A 14,284-nucleotide genomic window follows, 5' to 3' on the forward strand; every position below is an offset into this window, starting at 1 on the left:
CAGTGACTGCAGGCAGAGCCCTCAGCCCTGCTGGACTGGGAGAGGAGCTTGTCCTGGGAAGAGCTGCTCCTTTAAAGCTCAGCAGCACAGACACAGCACAAGGACCTTAATGAGCCTCCTGGGGCTTTGCTGTTGTTTACATCAGACTCAGTCCCTGAGAGGGTCTTCAACAACTTCTCAAGAACTCAAAATTAAATTTAAACTCCAAATTTTCTTGAAGTTTTAATGGGTCCCACAGAGGGACATGACTGAGAAAGTGTCCCCAGGTTCCAGTTAGAGCAGAACATTGGAGGTGGTGATGACAGCTGGGGACAAACAAGGCAAAGATGTCTCTGGTGCTGAGCAAACCTGGATGTGTTTCAGGAATGCAAAGGGCCAAGGCCTGAGCCCCAGGCCCTGGCCAGGCAGATCCTGTCCCTCCCTCCTTGCTCAGGGCTCTTCCCGGGATGGGCACTGCCATGTGGGGATGTGCAATGCCAAGGGCAGGAGCATGGGGCAGCCCCTGCCAGGCTGCTGAGCAGGGACAAGGAGGCAATGAGGCCCCAGGCCTGCAAGGGTCACTTGTCTCCTGCTCCTGCCTCAGGCCCAGGCCCAGCAGCCATGGCCAAAGTGCTGCCCAAGTTGGCTCTGGCAGGGCTGTCTTGCAGCTGCTGCCCATCCCTGTGCCCTGTGCAGCCCAGGCTGTCCCACGGTGTCCCTGCCCTGCGCCTCTGTCCCTGCAGGCTGTCGGCACCCCCCGGCTGCCCCACCTGGCTGGCCCCTTCCTTTGCTGACAGCTCTGCCTCCTGCCTGCCTCTGCCTGCCCACAAAAAGCCTGGGGCTAACATAGACTCCTTCTGGTGAATGTGTTGTGCCACAGCCCTGCTCTGGGAGGGAAATTCCTTTCTCTTTGTTCCTAATCTGGGCTTTCCAGCCAGATGTGTCTGTTCTTGCAGCTTTTGTCTGAAAGCAATCTTTGGATATTTGGGAAGTTTTGGAGATGGCATTCCATTTCAGCCATGGGTGCCTGGACCAGAATGACAGTTCTTCTCTACAGGAAGGAAAGGGCAGAGCCCCAGTATTTCAAAGGCTGATTAGAGGCAGCCCTAAGGAGGCCAAGGCCAGCTAGACCTGTTTGCCTTGGCTACCTTTGTCTAGGTGCTCCATCCTTGGATGGAGGGAATTTGGGAGGCCAAATCCCAGTTTTGTCCATGGGCACCTGGATGAGAAAGACAGTTCTTTTCCATAGGAAGGGAAGTACAGAGCCCCAGTGTTTCACAGGTAGATGAGTACTGGCCCTTAGGAAGCCAAGGGAACCTAGACAGTCCTGACAGCTTTTGTCTGAGAGCTGTCCTTGGATATAGGGAATTTTGGAGGCAGATTCCCAATTTTGGTTTTGGACACCTAGACTTGAAAGATGCTTTTTCCATGGAAAGAAAAGCTTGGCCTCCCAGTGTTTTGAAGGCAGATGAAAGGTGGCCCCCAAAATGCTCAAGCCATCATGAGCTATCTGTTCTGGCAGGTTACATGTGGGACAATCTTTGGACTTAATCAAATATGGAGGTAAAATCCCAATTTCAGCCATGAACCCTTGGATAAGGAGAGTTCTTTTCCACAAGAAGGAAAGCACAGAACTCCAGGGCTAGATGAGAAGCAACTCTCAACATGACAAGGTCAGCTGGACCAGTCAAGCCAAGCCAATCAGAATTTTTCCGTTTTCTTGGATCCCTGGGGCCCTGCAGCATCACAATGTCCACTTGGTTCCATGAGAGCCTGTAGTATCACAACAGATCTTTGTTTCCATAAGGGCCAGCAATACCACAATGGTCTCCTTCGCTGTTCAGTGGCACAATGGCCCCTTGCTTCCATGAGGCCTTGCAGTGTCAAAATGCTTTCCTTGGTTTCATGGAACAGCGCAATGGCACAATGGCCCCTTGGTTCCTTAGGGCTACCCACGATCACATTGGACCCTTGGTTCCTGAGGGTGTGGCTGTGTCACACTTGCTCCTTGCTGCCATGAGGATCTGCAGTGTCACAAAGAGCTCCTTGGTTCCACAAGGCCCTGCAGAGCCCCTTGATTCAACAAGGCCTCAAAGTGCCATAATGGTCTCCAGGATTCCATGAGGCCCCACAGTGTCACCAGGGCACCTTGGCTCCATGTTTCCCTGAAGTACGGAATGGCCCATTGATTCCATTGGGCTCCTCACTGTTACATGAGTTCCTAGTTCCACGAGCCCTGTAGTGTCACAATGGTTTCCTTGGTTCCACAGAGTCAGAATGTCCCCATGGTGTCATGGAGCCCCACTACGATCCCCTTGATTCCATGATGCCCTGCTGTGCTACAATGAGCCCTTGGTTAAATGAGGCTCTGCAGTGTCACAATGGCCGCCCTTGGTTCCAGCGAGTCCTGAAGTGTCATAATGGTCTCCATGGTTCCATGAGGCCCCAGAAAGTCACAATGGACTTTTGACTCCATAAGTTTCTATGCTGTAAAAAACAGTCTCCTTGGTTCCACAGTGTCATAATGGATCCTTTTTTCCATTAGGTGCCTGGCCTCCCAAAGCCTCTCAGAGACCTTCTTCCCCCAAGGTCCCCAACAGCCCTTCATGGCCCCTCAGAGAACCTCATGGCCCCTAAAAACTCCTCCTGGCCCCTCAGGACCCCTCACAATTCCATCACAGCCCCTCACAGCCCCTCATGGCCCCTCACAGCCCCAGGCCTGGGGCTCCTCCCAAAGGAGAAGGGGTCGGGTCCTGCTTGTTCTCCATTAATTTCAGTCCCTTCACAGCAACGAGTGCAGAAAGGCTGAAATGGAGCCTTTCCCCAGCGTTTCCCTCGGGGTTAACTGCGGGCTGAAGCTCTGTGCTGGCCCCGGCCCCAGCGCCACCATCCCTGCAGCCGCCAGGCCTTTGCTGTCCCCCCGTGTCCGTTCCCTGTCCCCGAGTCCCGCCCGGCTCTGGCAGCAGCAGCAGCCGCAGCGCAGGGGGCGCTGGCCCGGCCTAGCCGGGGCTCCCGGCCAGGAGCAGCAGCAGTGCTGGCCCCTTCCCGCCTGCTCCTGCCTCGGCTCCCAAGGGCTTTTTCCAGCTCAATTCTGGAGCAGACCAACCAGCACCCACACACAGCCCTGACTGCTCAGGGCCCGACTGTGCTGCCCCGAGCCAGCCCTCAGAGGAAGAAAGGATCGGGTTCCAGCGCTGTTTTCAGCACTGTTTTACTCACCCTGAGGTGACAGCAGGAGGCTGCTGCTGCCTTTGCCTTGTGAATTGGAGATCCTGGCTGCTCTTGCCACTCTTCTGCTTGCCACTTGAAATTTATCTGTTAAACTGCAATTGCCTTTTGTGATCAGCTCTACCCTGAGCACTTTCATGATGGTGAATGTGGGAATCCTTAAAATCAGAGGGTTTTGGGAAACCTGCAAAAGGCGGGCCTCAGAGACAGCAGAACTGTGATTAGAGCTAAGCGGTAGCCATAAGATTTGTTAGCAGAAAAGTTATATTAGAAGTAGAAAGTAAGGACAAATAGAACAATTGTTGGTGTATTAACGCTTGTCTAGAATAAATCCCTAAGCCACAGAGATATTAGGAAGTTCTAAGCTTAATAATGGAGATCTGTGCATTGTGTTTAAAGGCTCGCAAGCAGGTATTGTATACAAAACAAGCAACCATTGTTTTAACCAAAGGAACCTGTGCTTGCAGTGGTTGGATAGAACTACTGTCAATATGCTTTTTCTTTTTGTGATTGGTCAAAAAACTTTTCAACTAAGTTGTAACATTAAGTTCTTTGTCTGCTGCCAAGGACACGAGGTGCTGGCATCTTCCCATTGTCATAACCATGCAATGAGACTGATGCTGGAAAATAAACAGCTCGATACACGTTCCTCAGCAGTCTCGTCCTGTTGGTGATTTGTACATAGCCCGTGGCCAGCAATAGCTGAAGTCAGGCTTTTGGTCCCAGGCATCAGGATTAGCAGATCTTGAAATGCTCACAAATCCCTGAGCACAAAGTCAAGGAGAATTAAAGCCACACAGGCAACATTTGCAGTGCTCAAACACAGCCCTGTTGCCACTGCTGAAATAGAATCAACTGACAGAGGCCATCACAGAAATTGCCTCTTGAGAGTCAAATCAAATGAAAAAATCCACCAGGAGAAAGAGAACACAGAACCTCTTGACTCTCTCCATCGCTTCTTCCAAGCAGCAGCAGCAAATGGAGATGCGCAGAGGTATTTCCAGCTGCTGCTGATCCCAGCTGGAGCCCAGCCTGCTGCCCAGGCCCAGCGGGAAGCTGAGCCCAGCCCGGGGAGCTCCTGCAGTGTCGGGAGCTCAGTGCACGTGGGGCCAGGCCCAGTGCCCCGGGTACGGCCGCCCATTGCGGGGCAGCGGCGCAGACAGAATGTCCTGCGGCCCAAACCTCCTGCTCCTGCCACACAGCGCCAGCGCTCTCCCCCTCCTCCTCCTTTCCCAGCACGGCACAAATTCCAGCTGGGAGGAGGCTGCCCCAGAGAGAGCTCAGGCTCCTGCTTCAGCCTCAGTGTCCCTGCACAGGAACAGGGCATCTTTCAGGCACTTCCACAAGCTCAGGGTTCCCATTTCATGCGGAATCTGGGATGAAAATGGACTTGTTAGGAAGTCTATTAATTCCAAATGGATCTCACCTCTAAGATCCATGACTTGGCATGTTTTAGACACTAAAATACCATGAGATATGCACAGTTTGCCTTCCCCTGTTTTTTTTTTTTTGTTTGTTTGTTTGCTTTTTTTTTTTTTTTTTTTTTTTTTATGGAAAGCAGTGCTGTTCAGGTAAATGCAGTGCATGGGTCAGGTAAAAATTATGAGTTCAGGGAACAGGCTCCAATAGTGTTTGACCCTCAGCAGGGAAAATGCACAGCAGTGACCGAGGGGATTCCTGTGCCGCTGCCTTGAGTCCAGACTCTGAGTCTTGGCTGAACACAGCAAAGTTCCCATGTTTGGACAGGCTCAGGGGCGACCCCCAGGGAGTGCGGGCTCAGCGCAGGAGCGAGCGGGCTACGGACAAACAGACACAGGGACAAACGGCCCCAGAGCTTCAGTTGCAGCGGCGGCAGCAGCAGCAGCAGCAGCATTGGCAGGGAAAGCAGCAAAAACAGCAAAAAAACCCGAAAGAAGCGCCTTTGTCGACTCCCTCACGCTTCTCCTCTCCCTCTCCCAGAGTCCCGCACCCTCTCCCACTCTTCCTTTCCCGGTGTCCCCTCCTCTCCCAGTCTCTCTCCCCATGCCTGGCCGGGCCATACCCCCGGCCCACCCCTGACCCCGGGCAGGGCTGCCCGGTGCCCAGCCCCGGCCACCCCGCTGTGGTCTCGCCTCGGGCCAGCTCTGGCCGTGCCTGCGGTGGCGCTGATGGGCGGGCATCAGTGCCTGGGGCTGGGGCGGCATCGCCTTCCTTTGCCTCCGCCTGGCCTGAGCCCGGCCCCGAACCCGGCCCCGGCTCCTCCCGGGGCCCGCGGAGCACACACGCGGCACGGCCACTCCCGCTGCCTCCGCTGCGGCTCCCCCGGCCCGAGCTCCGCCGCTCGGCAGCGCGGCCGCCGGCCCCAAGCCTCCCGTGCTGCGTTCCGAAGAGCGAACGCCTGGGCATGGCCGGCCCGGGGCGGGTGAGGGGAGCTCGGGGGCCGTTGCTGGCCCCGGGCCGAGCGCTGACCGCCGCGTCCTGGTCGCAGGGAAGGCGCAGCAGGGCCTGAAAGAGCAGGACAGGCTGGGCTTGCTGCTGGGGCGCGGCGGCTTTGGCAGCGTCTTCGCAGCCACGCGGCTCTCAGAGGGCACCCCGGTGAGCGGTGGCCGGCGGCCGGTGCAGGCGGAGGAGGCGGAGGGAGGATGGGGCTGGGCAGGGCGGGCGGCGAGCTCACCCCGCTGCTGCTCTTGGCTTGCAGGTGGCCATCAAAAGGGTGCCACGGAACCGCGTCCGGCACAGGGGCGAGCTGGTGAGTGAGCGGGACCAGCAGCAGAAGCTGGGGCTGCCGGCTGGGGATGAGCCGAGATCCGGCAGGGTGGGAGCTGCCAGGACACCCCGAGGGAGAGCGGGCGTGGGGCCAGCGCAGGGCGCAGAGCATCCCGGGCTGGATGAGGGCTCCCCGAGCCACGGCACAGCATCAGCCCCACTGACGGCATCGTGCTCCTCCCGCAGCCCGACGGCACCAGCGCACCCCTGGAGATAGTGCTGCTGGCCAAGGTGTCCACTGGCTTCCCTGGTGTGGTCCAGCTGCTGTTGTTGAGATCCCCAACAACATTGTGATGGTGCTGGAGCACCCAGAGCGCTCTCAGGACTTGCAGCGTTTTATTCGGGCACGGCGTTTCCTGCCCCAGGAGGAGGCGCAGGAGCTGTTCCGCCAGGTGCTGGAGGCCGTGCGGCACTGCAGCAGCTGCGGGGTCCTGCACAGGGACATCAAACCAGAGAACATCCTGCTTGACCTGGACACCAGCCAGGCAAAATTGATCAACTTTGGCTGTGGCATCTACCTGCAAGACACAGCCTACACTCACTTTGCAGGTGAGCCCATGCAGGGGTGTGCTCCCTGTCCCGGCATCTCATGGCCCAATATCTCACAGCCCAAGCTGGATGTGGCAGTGGGGATTCCCCCTTTTGCTGCCCTTCATGGCACTGAGATTTCAGCTGAGTGCTTTTGAGCAGGGCTGAGTGGGGAGACAACTTCCAGCTGTGGTGGCAGCCTTTGCCCACCACTGTGCCCAGAACTGGGGCTGGGGCAGGCAGCCCAACAAAAACACCCATTGGTGGGGGTAGCAGAGAGGCAGGGGCAGAATATGTGCCCCAGCCGGTTTGGTGTGCAGGTGAGAAAGGGCTTGGACTGCTTCACTCACCTGGTTTGTTTTGGGTTCATAATGTTTTTTGCTGCAATGCAGATAGGGAGGATGAAGGCATGGTTTTTCCCAGCACTGAGTGGGTTCCTCCTTGTCATGGTCAGGCCTTGCCATGGTTTCCACTTTCCTCTTCCATCACCAGTGGCTTCTTTTCCAACCCCAAGTCTGTACACAAGTCCCAGGTGCTGGTGAGAGGGCAGTGGGTCACCCTGTGTGCCACTGGGGCAGCCCCCACATGCCCAGGGATGCTGGGGCCAGGCTCTGGGAGCAGCAGCATCCCCCTGATGAACTCCATCTGTATTCCATAGGAACACGGTCATATAGCCCCCCGGAATGGAGCCACTTTGGCCGGTACTATGGCAAGCCAGCTACCATCTGGTCCCTGGGCATCCTGCTGCACCAGATGGTCTGCGGGGAGCACCCTTTCAGGAGGGGCCAGAACATCAGCTGGGACCATCAGCTCTCACGGCCACAAGGGCTCTCTCTAGGTGGATCCTCTTCTCTGGGCACGGGGGGAATCCCAGTGCTGGGAGCCAGCAGCGGGCTTGTGAGCGTCCTGCACTGGCAGCTGCTGAGGAGGTGGCACATGTCCTGCTCTCCTCCAAAACAGGGAATTGATGGGAAAGTTCAGGCCCAGCTTTGAGCACATCCAGCACAGCCTGGGCATGGGAATAGTGGGACAAAGCCAACAGGAGCCTTCTCCAACTGCCCAGTGGTTTCTGGTTTCTCTGCCAGAGTGCCAAGATCTGATCAGGCAGTGTTTATCCATGCTGGACTTGGAAAGGCCCTCATTAGAGGAGCTGTTCTGTCATCCTTGGATGCAGGATATTTATCTGCCGTAGAAGAAGGGAGAGAGCCACAGGCACACTGTGATGCAGGGCCCTGGCAATGTACAGGTGCACACATGTCTTGGCGATAATGAGCAAAGGAACCCAGACTTTTTGTCCTGCCTGTGTCACTGCCCAGGGCTCATCAGATGAGAACACACAGCCCTTGTGCTGGAGCTGAGCTGCTCTGCCCAGCACTGGTGGCCGCCATCCAAGCTGGTTTTGCTTGTCCTGGTTCCCTGACAGCTGGGGCCCTGGGCAGAGCCCTGAGAGCCTGGTCTGCCCCCAGGGAAGGGAAAGGAGCCCCTGGAGAAGCTGTACCAGGTGGGGCTGCTGCTGCTGGGGACAGTGAGGATGACATCAAGGATGACAACCTCTTCCTGGACCTGGCCACTGGCCAGCTGAAGATGATGGACTTGAGTTCTGGCACCTTCTTCAAAGCCAGGCTCCACAGGGAATTTGTAGATGAGTCCACACACAGGGGGATGCTCCCAGATTTGGGCATTGCACAGCCCGGTTGGGAACCAAAGGTTCCCCCATTGCTGGGGCAGATGCAGCTGATCCTTCAGTCGGCTGCCCAGCTGCTTTTGGCAGGGCTGGGGCATGGGCTGGGGTGGGTACAAAATAGGAGTGGGCTCCTGGCCCTGCCAACAGCCCCCAGCACCCCCCATGCCCCGGGCTGGGGCAGCCAGCCCGACACAAACAAACCCCCATGGTGGGAGCAGAGGTGGGGCTCCAGAACCTCTGCACAGCTGCTTTGCTGTGCAGGCAAGGAAGGGCTTGGGCTGCTCCACTGCCCTTGTTTGCTTTGGGGTCACCCTGATTTTGGGGGGCAGTGCAGGGGGGAAGGGAGAAAGTGTGGGCTTCCCTTACCTGTGGCTGAGTTTTTCCCTGGCATGCAGGGGTTGGGCCTTCCTCAAGGCCCTGACAGAGATAAGAGTTTTTACCTTTCTTCTTGTTTCATGTTTTTGTCTGTAATCTATTTTCAATAATTTGTTCATTTGTTTTTCTAGGGGAATCATTCTAAGTGGGCTCCAGCCTTGATCAGGAAGTGCTTGGGAGCAGCTGTGGCGTGGATGGGCTGTGCCCTTGGAGAAGGCTGAGGACATCGTTTGGGACCAGCTTTTCTTCCAGCGGGGGATGGCGTGAGGTGGGTCCCCGTCTGCTTGACATGGTGGGATCAGAGCTTTTGGGAGCTGGCAGCGAGCACAGGAGCATCCTGCTCTGGGCAGCTGCTGAGGGCTGGATGTGCCCTGGCTGGCTGCAGGCTGGGCACATGTCCTGCCCTCCTGCTCTGTGCCAAAGGAAGAAGGCATGGGCAGCTCTGGGCACAGCTCTGGGCACAGCCAGCACGGCCTGGGCGCCACGGGCGGCTGGGACAAGGGCACAGGAGCCCTCAGCTGACGGGCGGTTTCTACTTTCTCTGCTTGCAGCCAGGCTCTGCAGGTGCTGAGGCTGCTCTGGGCTCTGCCAGGGCTCTGCTGGAGCTCAGCACCAGGCCAGCCAAAGAAGAAATCATGTGACCTGCAGCACAGACTTGCTTGAGCATTTTGGCACAGCATAGCTCAAGTCTGCAGAGTGTACACCTCCAAGGGAAAACATGACACCCCCCAAAAAATAAACTTGTTCAATAACTTCTGAAATGAATCTGGGATGACCCCAAATGATGTTTTTCAGCTTGCTGAAGCTGTAGCTCAGCCCTTCTTTGAACAGTTCTCTACCTCCCAGCTGCCTTTTACTTCCCAACTGCTCCCTCTTTTCCCTCAGTGAGTTCCCAGCCCATTGCAGTCTCCATCACACTGTTGCCTTCCTTGATGCCCCTCACCCCAAGGAAGGCTGAGCCCCAGGCTTAGGGACTCATCCTGTCACTGGCTGAGGAGCAGCAATGTCTCAGAGGTCCAGTGGGATTTTAGTGTCATTCAGAGCCACTCTCCAGCCCTCAGCTCTCCTCACTGCTGAGCTCCCACTCCTTTTTCCTCATCCTTGCAGCAGGATGAGCTCTGTGAATCCCCTTGAGCCTCCCCACTCTTCCCAGCCCATGCACCCCCCTCAGTTAGGCTGAAGCTGAAGCTTCTCAGTCTCCTGTGGCACACCAGTCCAGTTCCCTGTGCGGGGAGCCCCAGTCCCAGAGCACAGCACACAACAGCGCAGTCCAGGCTGGAGCAGCTGCCCTGCAGCCCTGGCTTGGCTATTTGTGGCAAGGAAATGCTCCCTGTTCCCAGCTGTCCCTGCAGGATGGCCCCAGGGCAGAGCCCAGCCAGGCTCCCACTGCAGCCCCTGGAGCTTGGGGCAGACAGTGCTCCCAGAGCTGAGGTTCCTGGGCAGCACCCAGAGCTGTGCCTTGTACTCTGTGGCCGTGTGTCACAGTGCAGGCTGGCTCATGCTGTGTGAATGTACCAGCCCTGGTTTGGCTGCCAGGGCCCTCGCCCAGTCACATCTCTCCCAGGGCTGCAGCATTTTACTGGCCAGAATCTAACAAGGCATAGGGATCAGAGCAATGAAAATATCCAGACTGGGTTTTTCAAAGGCCCTTTAGAAGGAAGAGCTTGAGAATAAATGCTCTCTGTTTGCCATGTGGACATCGGGGCCAGTGCTCTGTCCTTCTCCAACCCACTCCCCCCCAGCCAACGTTACAGCCACCCATTCCCTCACACATCCCCCACGTGCCTTCCCACTGCCATGTTGTGTCAGGGTTTCCCAGCCCCTTGTCCCTTCCTGGCCCTGTCCCCTCACGGTCTCCCCCAACCCGGCCAAGCTGCCCGGCAGCAGCGCCGCAGCCCCACAGCAGCTCCAGAGCAGCCCCATCCAGAGGCACCTGGGAGCCCTCAGCAAGGCAGCCAGCAGCACACGGGCAGGAGGACACGGATGGCGCTTCCTGCCTGGCACAGGGCTTGTGGCCATCTCCAGGCACCGCTCTGGCAGGGATCCCTGCAGCCCTGGCCCCTGCCTACCCACTCTGTCACCAGCACAAAGGCTTCAGCAGAACCACCAAAGGCCAAGGGGCTTCTGGCCATTTTCCTTGCAACACTGCACGCCTGGGCAGCTTGCTGAGCACAAGCATCCTTTTCCCCCTTCAGGGCCTCATCACCCCTCAGCCTGCTGTGCTGCTGTGCACAATGTTCCTTTTTCACCCTTTCCTGCCTCTTGCCCTGCAGACCCCGGGTAGCAAAAGAGTGCTCCTGGCAGTCTGTGTATCATAACACATTCTAAAATTTATTTATTTATAATAGAGATAAAAAATGGAAAAGAAGAAAAGAAAAATTTTAAAGAAAAGGAAAACTCCCCCTTACTCATGTGGTCCCAGCAAAGAGCGCCTCTCAGATCAGCTCTCTGAAGATCTCCTGCAGAGCAGCCAGCAAAGCCCCGACAGACAAGGCCGAGTCTCCAATTCCCTGCGCAGCTGATCTTGCAGCCTCTGGAAGATGGAATACTGCCCACATGTTATTGGCCGGAGGACATGCAGTGTTCCAAATGCCAGCTATGACACGGCACTGCTGGTGTCCTCCCTCAGGCATTCCAGGGCTGCAAGAGAGAAGAACAGAGCCACGGTCAGAAGCTGGAGCTGCGATGAGCCGAGGAGAGCCCCCCGCAAGGGCCATCCCAGCCAGCTCTTGCCATTGCCAGGAGGGAGCAGGGACCAAGGGGATCAGCCCTGCTATAAATGATCAATTGAAAGCCAGATTATCAAAAATGCAAAAATATTTTTCTTATCTTCATGTGCCCAAAATACGATCCTCAAAACCATCACAGCCAAAGAGACAGCGTTGAGCCCGGGATCGGTGCTGGGTAAACCTCTGGATCCGACCTCTATCACATCAGATCCACCCCCCCCCCGTTCATGAGAGTCACTTCCAGCAATGAGATTTTACACAGTTTATTTGCCCAAGGCGAAGGAGTCCTAATTTCTTTTGCAGCTCTTCACATTCATAGTTTAGGTCTTTCACTGTGCAGAGCTGGATAAAGGCTGTGTCCTGGTTGATCGCCAGCGTTGATTGCGTTTGGGGAAGTAATGTATTCACATGTATGTTCTTGGCGTGGCTATCTTGATTGATGTTATCTGCAGGACGATGATTGCTCTTAGGCAGTTTCCGAGGACTCCAGATACCAGTGATAATCTCCTGGAAGTGTGTATTTTTACGCTAAAGTGTTGATCGTTATCTTAGCCCTGTCTGGGAATCCTTAGAATCTGAATAGGCATCCTCTCTAAGGCTGTGTGTGGGCAGAGACACATTTGGATTTCACAATCTTTATAAAATACATTCTTTGATTCTCTACTTCTACCCTCCACCTTTAAGTGTCTCCTACAAAGAGAAAAACTTTATTAGATCCTTATTCCATGTTCTCCTTGTGGGATTCCCTGATAACCAGTATTATTGTTCAAACTAGTTTTGACCTGTTTTTCAAATTTTGCCAAGAATTCGGCAGCGTTGCTTGCACCCTTTCCCTCTCCCAAGCTCATGATCTTGGATGTGTTGTTTCCAGAAGCCAACTCTGGGTCCATGGGTACTATTGCTATCTGCATACCCCGTACCACGGAATTAATCAGTCTAATAGAACAGAATCACAGAATCACAGAATTTCTAGGCTGGAAGAGACCTTTAAGATCATCGAGTCCATCCCATGTTCTAATACCTCAACTAGATCAGTGCACCAAGTGCCACATCCAGTCTTTTTAAACGCATCGAGGGATGGTGACTCCACCACCTCCCTGGGTAGATGATTCCAGTATTTGACCACTCTTTCTGTAAAAAACTTCCTCCTTAATTCTAGCCTGTATCTCCCTTGGCGCAACTTGAGACTGTGTCCTCTTGTTCTGTCTGTTGTTGCCCGGAGAAGGAGACCAACCCGCAGCTCACCACAGCCACCCTTCAGGAAGAGAGTGATAAGGTCACTTCTGAGTCTCCTTTTCTCCAGGCTGAACAACCCCAGCTCCCTCAGTCGCTCTTCATATGGCTTGTGCTCCAAGCCCCTCACCAGCCTCGTTGCTCTCCTTTGGACTCGCTCAAGCATCTCAACGTTCCTCCTAAACTGAGGGGCCCAGAACTGGACGCGATACTCCGGGTGAGGCCTCACCGGTGCTGAGTACAGGGGAAGAATGACCTCCCTGTTCCTGCTGGCCACATCATTCCTGATACTGGCCAGGATGCCATTGGCCTTCTTGGCCACCTGGGCACACTGCTGGCTTGTGTTCAGCCGACTGTCACCAGCACCCCCAGGTCCCTTTCCACCTGAGCACTGTCCAGCCACACCGCCCCCAGCTTGGAACATTGTAGGGGGGTTATTGTGGCCAAAGTGCAGGACTCAGCACATGGACTTACTGAACTTCATCCCATTAGATTCTGCCCATCCATCCAACTGTTCAAAGTCCCTCTGCAAAGCCCTCTGTCCCTCTAACAGATCAACACACGTTCCCAGTTTAGTGTCATCTGCAAATTTGCTAATGAAAGACTCTAAACCCTCATCCATGTCATCAATAAAAGTATTAAACAGAACTGGCCCCAGCACAGACCCCTGAGGGACACCACTCGTGACTGGCCACCAGCTGGATGCAGCACCATTCACCACCACTCTCTGGGCCCAGCCATGCAGCTAGTTTCTAACTCAGCAGAGTGTTCCTGTCCAAGCCATGGCCTGCCAGCTTGTCTAGGAGTATGCTGTGGGAGACAGTGTCAAAGGCCTTGCTGAAATCCAAATAAACAGCACCTACAGCGTTCCCTGCATCCACTAGGCGGGTTACCTGGTCATAAAAGGTGACCAGGTTGGTTAAACATGATCTACCCCTCCTAAACCCATGCTGACTGGGTCTGATACCTGGCCATCCTGTCAATTCTATGTGATGGCACTTAATATTTACTGATCCATTATTTCGCCAGGTACTGAGGTCAGGCTGACTGGTCTATAATTACCAGGATCCTCTTTTGCACCCTTTTTGTGAATGGGTATCACATTGGCCAGCTTCCAGTCATCCAGAACCTCACCAGTGAGCCAACACTGTTGGTAAATGATGGAGAGTGGCTTTGCAAGCTCATTTGCCAGCTCTCTCATTACCCTGGGGTGGATCCCGTCTGGTCCCATAGATTTATGAACATCCAAGCATTTCAGTAGTTCTATGACAGCCTCCTCTTGGATAATGTGGGGACCATTCTGCTCCCTGACACCACCAACCAGCCTAGGCAGGCAGGTGTCTTGAGGGCAAGTCATCTTCCCACTAAAAACTGCGGCAAAGTAGGCATTAAGCACTTCTGCCTTCTCCTCATCTTCAGATACTAAGTTCCCTCCCTTGTCCAATAAAGAACAAAGGCTGGTCTTACCCTTCCTTCTAGCATTATTGTGTTTATAAAAACATTTTTTATTATCCTTTTCAGAAGTCACCATTCTAAGTTCAAACTGAGCTTTGGCCTCCCTGATTTTTTTTCTGCATGGTCTAGCAGCCTTCTTGAGTATTTCCTTAGAGACCTGACCCTCCTTCCAACTCTGATACATCCTCTTTTTATTCCTGAGTTCCTCCAAAACCTCCCTGCCCAGCCAGGCTGGACGTTTACCCCATTGACTGATCTTTCGGCACACAGGGATAGTCTGTTCCTGTGCCCTCAAGATGTCTGTTTTGAGGCATGCCCACCCTTCCTG

The 14,284-nt window shown here is 54.9% G+C and overlaps 1 pseudogene; it reads left to right on the top strand.

Annotated features, from left to right (window-relative positions):
• The first annotated feature begins 5,229 nt into the window (after nt 1-5,229).
• LOC134434733 (serine/threonine-protein kinase pim-1-like) lies at nt 5,230-7,672 on the top strand (annotated as a pseudogene).
• Nucleotides 7,673-14,284: the final 6,612 nt, after the last annotated feature.

This window comes from Melospiza melodia, unplaced genomic scaffold (genome assembly GCF_035770615.1).
Source record: "Melospiza melodia melodia isolate bMelMel2 unplaced genomic scaffold, bMelMel2.pri scaffold_46, whole genome shotgun sequence".
NCBI lineage: Eukaryota > Metazoa > Chordata > Aves > Passeriformes > Passerellidae > Melospiza > Melospiza melodia.